Genomic DNA, 8,240 nt, shown 5'->3' with positions numbered 1-8,240 from the left:
GGGGTCCAGTCGGTGGCGGCCGTCGCCTTGCCCAAGTGGGACAAGGCATATGCCTTGAGGTGACCACAAGGGCGGCCACCATGTGACGCCGACTGCGAGAAAGACAATAACATTGTTAGAGTTGTTGCAGAATTGAGTGTTAGGTTAGAGAAATGGTTTTGCCTTACCCAAGCTTCTGAGAATTCGGAGAGGTTGCGGCTGCCTTGATGGTGTGGTACTCCTTGCATCAGCAAACGGCGCTCGCGTGCTTCATCATGCTCCTTCTTCCAGTCCTGGCTGAGCCACATGTCCACAATCCTCTCCCAGGCATCCGGATGCCGATTGCACCAGTTTGGAATCGCCTACAGGCCATCAAGCAAACGATATATCAGAAGATCAAATTAAGGAAACTTAATCTCAGAAGAAATCAATAGTAATGTTCCGTATTTACCGCAAGGTACTCCTCCTTGGTCAGCACCACCTGTCTTGCCTCGTCCTTTTTGATGCTACGCCCTTTGACCTTCGCGTAGTGCCAAATGTGCGCCTGATGACGCGCGTCGTGAATCATGTCCGTGACGCGCTTCTTACAAGAAGCGACCGCCACCTGGTACGCCCTGTGCTCCTTGCCCTCCTCGATTCTAAAGAAATCCTGCATAAAGGCGCGAGGTATCAATTACTTATTAGAAGAATGCCCAATGAATATGATGTATCTGTGGCTAAAAGAATACAATGTGTGCCTGAAAGACTTACCGACAGGTCCCTGACGACCCGCTCCGCCTTGTTCCTGTATCTGTGGCCACTACGATCCATGGCATCGGCGGCCAATTCGTAGTGGTCGAACTGAGTGGCCGGCTCGAACATGTCCGGGCTCACCTCCACCAGGCCAGGGTAGTGCTCCCTGCACAGACCTCCTAGGATGCCATTCACTTTGCGTGCCTTGGCTCCAGTCTCCACAAGTTTCCAGTTCCTGCACAAGTGATTACAAAAAGTATTAGTTTGTATTTTGATTTTCAACATTTCAAATGAAGAAGTTTCGAGCACATCTTAAGTTACTTACCTATCCCCATAGGGTGTGATCAGCGGGCGGGCCGCTTCAGGTATTGGTCGACGCGGGAGCTTCGCGGGACCACGCAAGTACACCGTCGACACACCAGAGGAAGTGGATCCCCCTGCAGTCGCCTAGTCCCCTGCAGTCGCCTCGTCCCCTGAGGTGGAGGAGGACCCCCCTGCATCCGCATGCTCCATCACAGCGGCAGGCTCCTCCATGGCCGCAGGCTCCTCCACGGCCTGAGGGGTAGTCGGCTGCGTCCTAGCTCGGACGCCTGTGGCTCCTCCACCTCGGCACCGGCTCCGGAGGCTGAACCGACGCCTCCGGCTCCTCCTGGCTGGCGTAAAGAGACTGGACGGACCTCCTGGGTGGCATCTCCTGCATTAAAAAAGAACAAAACAATTAGCATATATAAACGATACATAATTAGAAAGAGATGCAAAATGAAGATAATTACATGCAAAATGAATATAATTACAAAAACAGATAATATTACATGTATTAGAAACGATCTCCACGATCGGGATTAGCTGGATTGTACATATCGTCATCGCTATCAACCATGTCCAAATCTTCATCCGCCTCCTCATCATCACTATCAACACCTAAGTGTAATCGGTCAAGGAACACTATGTCCTTTGGATTTTCCACCTCATCTCTAGAGTCCTCGTCCACAACCCTTTCGATGTCTGTCTCCATTTCGACTAGCCCGGTTAAGTCTATCTCAAAGCTCCCTTGTAGCCCCTCTTCGTGTTGATAGAACTCTCCGTCATGTGTTTCTGGGTTCAAGTTGTAATCTTCATCGTTTGGGAGAGGTAGTCTACCGTGCGGCGATATTGTGTGAACAACATACCAACCCTTAAGGTTTTCCTCGGTTTGGCAAGCATATGGACTATAATAGACTTGCTTGGCTTGTGTGGCCACAATCCATACATCATCACCTTCATAGACGGAATCCTGTTGAGTCTCGACTAGCCCAAGATGAGGGTACTGTCTCGATACCTCAGGATCAAACCACCGGCATTTGAATATGACAGGACTAAAAGGTTCGGCTCCACGAAACTAGGAGTTCGTATATTTCTTCAAGTATCCCATAATAGTCCTTGCCATCAGTTCCGGGCGTCATAACTCCGGTATTTGTGGTCCTTCGATGCGGCCGACTCTGCTCGTAGCTTGTTGTGTGAAAGCGATACCCATTGACGTCATAAACGTTACATGACATGACCCTAAAGTTGAAGCCATCGGCAACCTGCCGCAATTCGGCACTTATAGACGCATCCCTGTAGCACTACAAAGTCAGGCTAGAGCGTTATGTTATTCACACAAACGACCAACTTGAAATCAAGAAACAAGGGGGAAGTTGGACGGTACCTTCTTTTGGAACCAAGAAATGAAATCCCGCTCCTTAAGAATGGTATCAACTTCATGAGGGCGAGGTCGCCTTGATTGACGCCAGAATAGATTAACAAATTCCCTAGTGTAGACAAGAAACATGACTGGGGTTGGATGCAGAATAGTGACGGTGTAAGTAACAAGTTCGTTGAGAACTTACTCGATATACGGCGCCACTTCATCTAGGTTGGCCAACAAATATAGCATGATACTGCGCCACTCTTCATTGCTCAAGGTCTTTGGGCTCAATGCACTCGCTCTTCCGAGTGACCCTTTCAAAAGGCTGAGGGTAGATTTATTTTCGTCCTCATTGTAACGAGCCGGTCGATTATGCACGCTAGGAAGGTTGCCCTTATAGTATGTTGTTGTGAAGTTTGACACCTCCTCGTTAATGAACGCCTCTGCCATGGAAGCCTCAATTCTGGCTTTATTTCCACATTTCTTGCGAATAGTCTTTAGACATCTCTCGATTGGATAGCACCAGCGGTTCTGCATGGGCCCCCCCCCATTCATGCCTCGTACGGGAGGTGCACAATCAAATGCTGCATCGACTAGGAAGAAGCCGGGTGGAAATATCTTCTCCAACTTACAGATCAACTCAGGGGCTCTTTTTTCCAAGTCAGCCACCACGTTTTCGAGATAACTCCTTGGCACAAAGCTGGCAGAAGAAATAGCTCAACTCTGCCAGCACGACCCAGACATGCTCAGGGACTGAAGCCTCGAACCATCGACGGAAGAAGGCGCTCAATCCATATGTGGAAGTCGTGACTCTTCATCCCTAAGACTCGGCCAGTAGATGGGTTGGCCCCCCTCTTAAGATTCGCTGCAAACCCATCAGGAAACATTAAGTCCTTGATCCATTGGACTACAACCGTCCTGTGCTTCTTTTCCAAGACGTAATCGCCCCTAGGCCTTCTCCATGTCTTGCCGGCTCTTGGTGGTCGCATCTCTAGGTGTGGTCTATCGCATAGCCTTGCTAGGTCCGCTCTAGCCTTAGGGTTGTCCTTTGACTTGTCAGTGTCCATGAGTGTTGCCCTAGAGAGCTTCGGCGACATTCTTCTCAGTGTGCATTACATCAATGTTATGTGGCAGGGCCAGGTGCTTAAAATAGGGAAGCCTCTCCAAGCCCGACTTATGAGTCCACATATGTTGAACACCATACCCCACGAAACCAACTCCGTCTTCCTTGGCGACAAGACCATCTATCTGAGCAAGAACCTCGGCGCCAGTCATCTTCTGCGGTTCAGGGTCTATCACTACGACACCTTTCGTAAAGTTCTTAATGTCTCGTCTGAATGCATGGTCAAGAGGGAGGAATTGTCGATGTTTGTCGAACGAGGAAAACTTGCCACCACTCTTCAACCTAATGAACTGCAGAGCTGCCTTGCATACCGGGCATGGGAACTTCCCGTGGACACACCAGGCGCTGAATAGACCATACGCCAGAAAGTCATGCATCGAGTAGTGGTACCAAACGTGCATTGTGAAGTTCCTCTTTGTAGCACGGTCGTATGTCAGTACCCCGTGATCCCATGCACTGATCAACTCATCAATCAAAGGCTCCATGAACACACCCATATGTTTCCCTGGGTGACCAGGAATTATCAGCGACAAGAATATGTTCTGACGTTGAAGAAGGACGCCGGGGGGGAGATTGAGGGGGATAACGAAGATTGGCCAACAAGTGTATGGGGCCGCCATCATTCCAAAAGGATTGAACCCATCTGTTGCAAACGCAACACGCACATTACGAGCCTCTAGAGCTTTGTCAGCATAAATGCCATCAAATGTTTGCCATGCTTCACCATCTGATGGATGTACCATCTTGTCAGGATTGTATCGGATGCCATTTTTGTGCCATGTCATCTGTTTCGCGGACTCCTCGCTCATGAATAGCCGTTGGAGTCTCGGTATGAACGGAAGGTACCGTAGGACTTTCATGGGGATTCCAAGCTGCTTCTTCTGCCCATCACTAGATTCTACCTCCACATACCTAGAGGACTTACACTTTGGACAGTACTTTGCTTCCGCTTGTTCTTTCCTAAAGAGGACGCACCCGCTTCTCACAAGTGTGTATCTGCTCATACGGCATCTTAAGAGCTTTGAGGAGCTTCACTGACTCGTACATGTTCTTCGGCAGCGCGTGATCTGCCGGAAGCAGGGTCCCAAAAACTGCCAGCATACTATCGAAGCAGTCTCGACTCATGTTATGCATGGACTTTAACCCCATTAAGCGTCCAATGGCATCGAGTTGAGAAACATTTGTCTTGTCATGAAGGGGCCTCTTAGCCGACTCCATCATGCGATAGAATGCCCTTGCGGTTTCCTCTGGCTCCTGCTCCTCGGTTTCGTCCGTACATCGTTCACCGAAGTGTGCTTGGTGGAAGTCATCCATCATGTCTGGTACCCCGCCATCACTATCAAACTCCTCCAAGCGTGGCCTCAATGCCTCATCTCTAATACGATGGCCTTCACCATGGCACACCCACCGGGTATAGTCTGGCGTAAACCCAAACTTGCAAAGATGTTCCTCAATGACCTTCCTGGTTTTCCTATTCCTGTTTGCACATTCGCTGCAGGGACACCACACCTCTGTCGCTGCTTGAGCACCCACACCAAATGCTTTGTCCAAGAAATCCTCAGTCTTCTGTATCCATTCACGAGTGACCTGATTCTGACTACGGCGGCCCAGTGTACATCCAATCACGGTTATCCATCATCTACCATATATATAACAGAGTAATATAACCATCAATAGCATATGCACCGCTTGCCTACTATCTAATAGGTAGGGATAGGTCCTAATCCCACCCGCGGATGCGTAGATGAGGTTAGTTTCCATGCTCCGCTCCAATCCGAGATAGAATTTCGGCAGCACATCCCCGCTGTTCTCCCGATACACGTCCTGGAAGGGAGAGTGTGTATCCGGAGAACAACAGGGAGGTGCTGCCGAAACCCCATCTCGGACCGGACCGGACCATACAAACTAAACCATCTACGCATCCGCGGGCTGTCCAAATAACGTGGACAATCCAAAACAGATACGGTCGCAGATATGCAGAGATCCGCATACCTACGACCGTATCTCTTTCGGACGGGAGACGCCTAACTGGTTTACACGATCTAGCTAGGGTTACGGACAAAGGGCTTATACCTAGGGTGGCGGTGGAGTGGAGAGGTGACGCGGTGCAGGCAGACCCGAAGGAAGACGCTCGGGGTACTCCGGGTCCCCTCCGTCGGGCTCTTCTCTGCAAAACAAGAAACACAATTTATAAGTTCAAAATTTCGGCAGAACCTCCCCTGTACGGGGAGGCTTCCAAAACCTGCAAGGAAAAAGACGGCATGATGGCCGACATCCACAATTTCGGCACGATGGCCGACACAGCGACATATGGCACGATGGCCAACACATCCACAAAAGGCACGAAGGCCCACTAATCCAGAAATGGCACGAAGGCCAGCAACAGGCGGGAGGGGGGCTTTACCTTGGGTGGCAGTGTAGTCGGGCGACGCGGAGTTGGGATCACCCTCGTCTTCGGCTAGATGCGGGGAAAACGGCGACGACCGCTCGGCGTGACGCGACGACGTGGGGGCGTGATGGTCGTCTGCCTCTCCTTCTCCCCTCCTCTCTTCTCCCTTCCTCTTCTCCCCTGCTCTCCTTCTCCTCTCCCTCTCCTTCTCCTCCTCTTCTCCCCTCCTCCTCCCTTCTCCCCTGCTCCTCTTCTTCTCCCCTTCTCCTTCTCCTCTCTTCTCCCTTCCTCCTCCAAATGCTCTCTGCACGGCCGGCAGGGGCGCACGGGGCCGGCCGGGGGGCGCGGGGCTGGCTGGGGACGCGCTGGCCGTGGGGGTGGGCCACCGGCAGGCGTGGCCGGGGGGCGGCGGCGGTGCCCGACCACCGAGCGAGGCGGGGGACGACGCGGCCCCGACGACGACGGCGCTCGGCGGGCCGGGCCTGCTGCTCCGGCGGCGCGGGGATGGGGCGGGGGCTGCCTTCGGTGGCGCGGGGATGGGGCGGGGGCGGGCTACGGCGGCGCGGTGACGGGGCAGGGGCGGGGGAGAGGCTGCGGCGACGCGGAGGACCGGCGGCGGCGGCGGGATGCGGCGGCGAGAGGAAGGGGATGCAGGGCGCACGAGCGAGAGGAAGGGCTGAGTGGGCCATTAGGGTTTTTTGGCCTGGTCTATGTGGACTGGGCCTTTGCCGAGGGCCCAGATCCGGGCTCTCGGCAAAGTTTTTTTTATTTGTTTTTTAACTCTTTGCCGAGAGCCCTTTGAGGCTCTCGGCAAATACAAAAAAAAAATTTGTTTTTTTCCCAATTTTTTTCTGGTGGCTAACAATAATATTTAAAAGACATATTTAAAATTTGGAGCTTTTTTTATTTTATTAGCTATATTTAATAAGTTTATTTCATTTACTTGAATTCTTCCCGGTAATTCAAATTTCAACCGCAGCTGCATCGAATATTGGAATTGAGTGATTCAAAAAATCATATTCATGGTATTGCATGTGGTGTGAGACCGTATCCAGTGACAGATGCCAAATTTGGCGCATCGTTTTCACGGAACACGGCGAGGAACTTGCGTGTAAAGTATTTTTAAATTATATAAAATGGAAACGAAGTCCGAAAATTCACGAAAACTTGTCGAGGTGTCATTTCATCGCATGTATAGGCTGTGATAAAAAATTGAGTGGGTTTCGAGCAAGTTGCGACGTCCGATGCCTAAAACCCAGACATCTCCGCATGTGATCAACTGTGATCACATGCGCTGGGTTTTAGGCATCGGACGTCGCAACTTGCTCGAAACCCACTCAATTTTTTATCACAGCCTATACATGCGATGAAATGACACCTCGACAAGTTTCGTGAATTTCGGACTTCGTTTCCATTTTATATAATTTAAAAATACTTTACACGCAAGTTCCTCGCCGTGATCCATGAAAACGATGCGCCAAATTTGGCATCTGTCACTGGATACGGTCTCACACCACATGCAATACCATGAATATGATTTTTTGAATCACTCAATTCCAATATTCGATGCACCTGCGGTTCAAATTTGAATTACCGGGAAGAATTCAAGTAAATGAAATAAACTTATTAAATATAGCTAATAAAATAAAAAAAGCTCCAAATTTTAATATGTACTTTAAGGTACAACAGTAAACCTAGGGAAAAAATTTGGAAGCAAAAAAAGCAAAAAAAAATATTTTGCCGAGGGCACAGAAACGACACTCGGCAAAGTAATTCTTTGCCGAGGGCCAAATTCTGACCCTCGGCAAAACAGACGGCAGGTGAAGGCCGTTTGCCTGCCGTCACAGGTTTACCGACGGCCATGTTTTGCCGAGAGGCGGACCTCGGCAAAGATAAACTTTTGCCAACGGCCTTTCTTTGCCGACGGCCGGACCCTCGGCAAAGGGCCCGATTGCCGAGAGGAATTCTTTGCCGACGGCCTGGCCCTCGGCAAATATGGTTTTGCCGACGGCCTACCGTTGCCGAGGGCCGACTCTCGGCAAACCTTTCTTTGCCGAGAGCCCGACATTTGGCTCTCGGCAAAGACGCTGGCTCTTGGCAACGGGCCTGTTTCCGGTAGTGTGGGCAGGCTCGAAAAGGCACATTTGACACTCCCAGGGTGAGAGAACAATGTTCACGAAGATAGGAAAGGTTGAGCTCGCAATGACACTCCACGACCGTGGTAGCAAAGACTGAGCAAACAAGGTGTCTGGGGCCGGAGCCCCTACAGCGATTACACTAAGATCAAGGTAGCAGGGTCACACGCAAAAACGGTCCCTTCTATGCCTGACAGTGATAGGAATTAGGAAAGC

The sequence above is a fragment of the Miscanthus floridulus genome, chromosome 6 (genome assembly GCF_019320115.1).
Source record: "Miscanthus floridulus cultivar M001 chromosome 6, ASM1932011v1, whole genome shotgun sequence".
NCBI lineage: Eukaryota > Viridiplantae > Streptophyta > Magnoliopsida > Poales > Poaceae > Miscanthus > Miscanthus floridulus.
The sequence above is the reverse complement of the archived record's forward strand: the minus strand, read 5'-3'. Positions refer to the sequence as shown.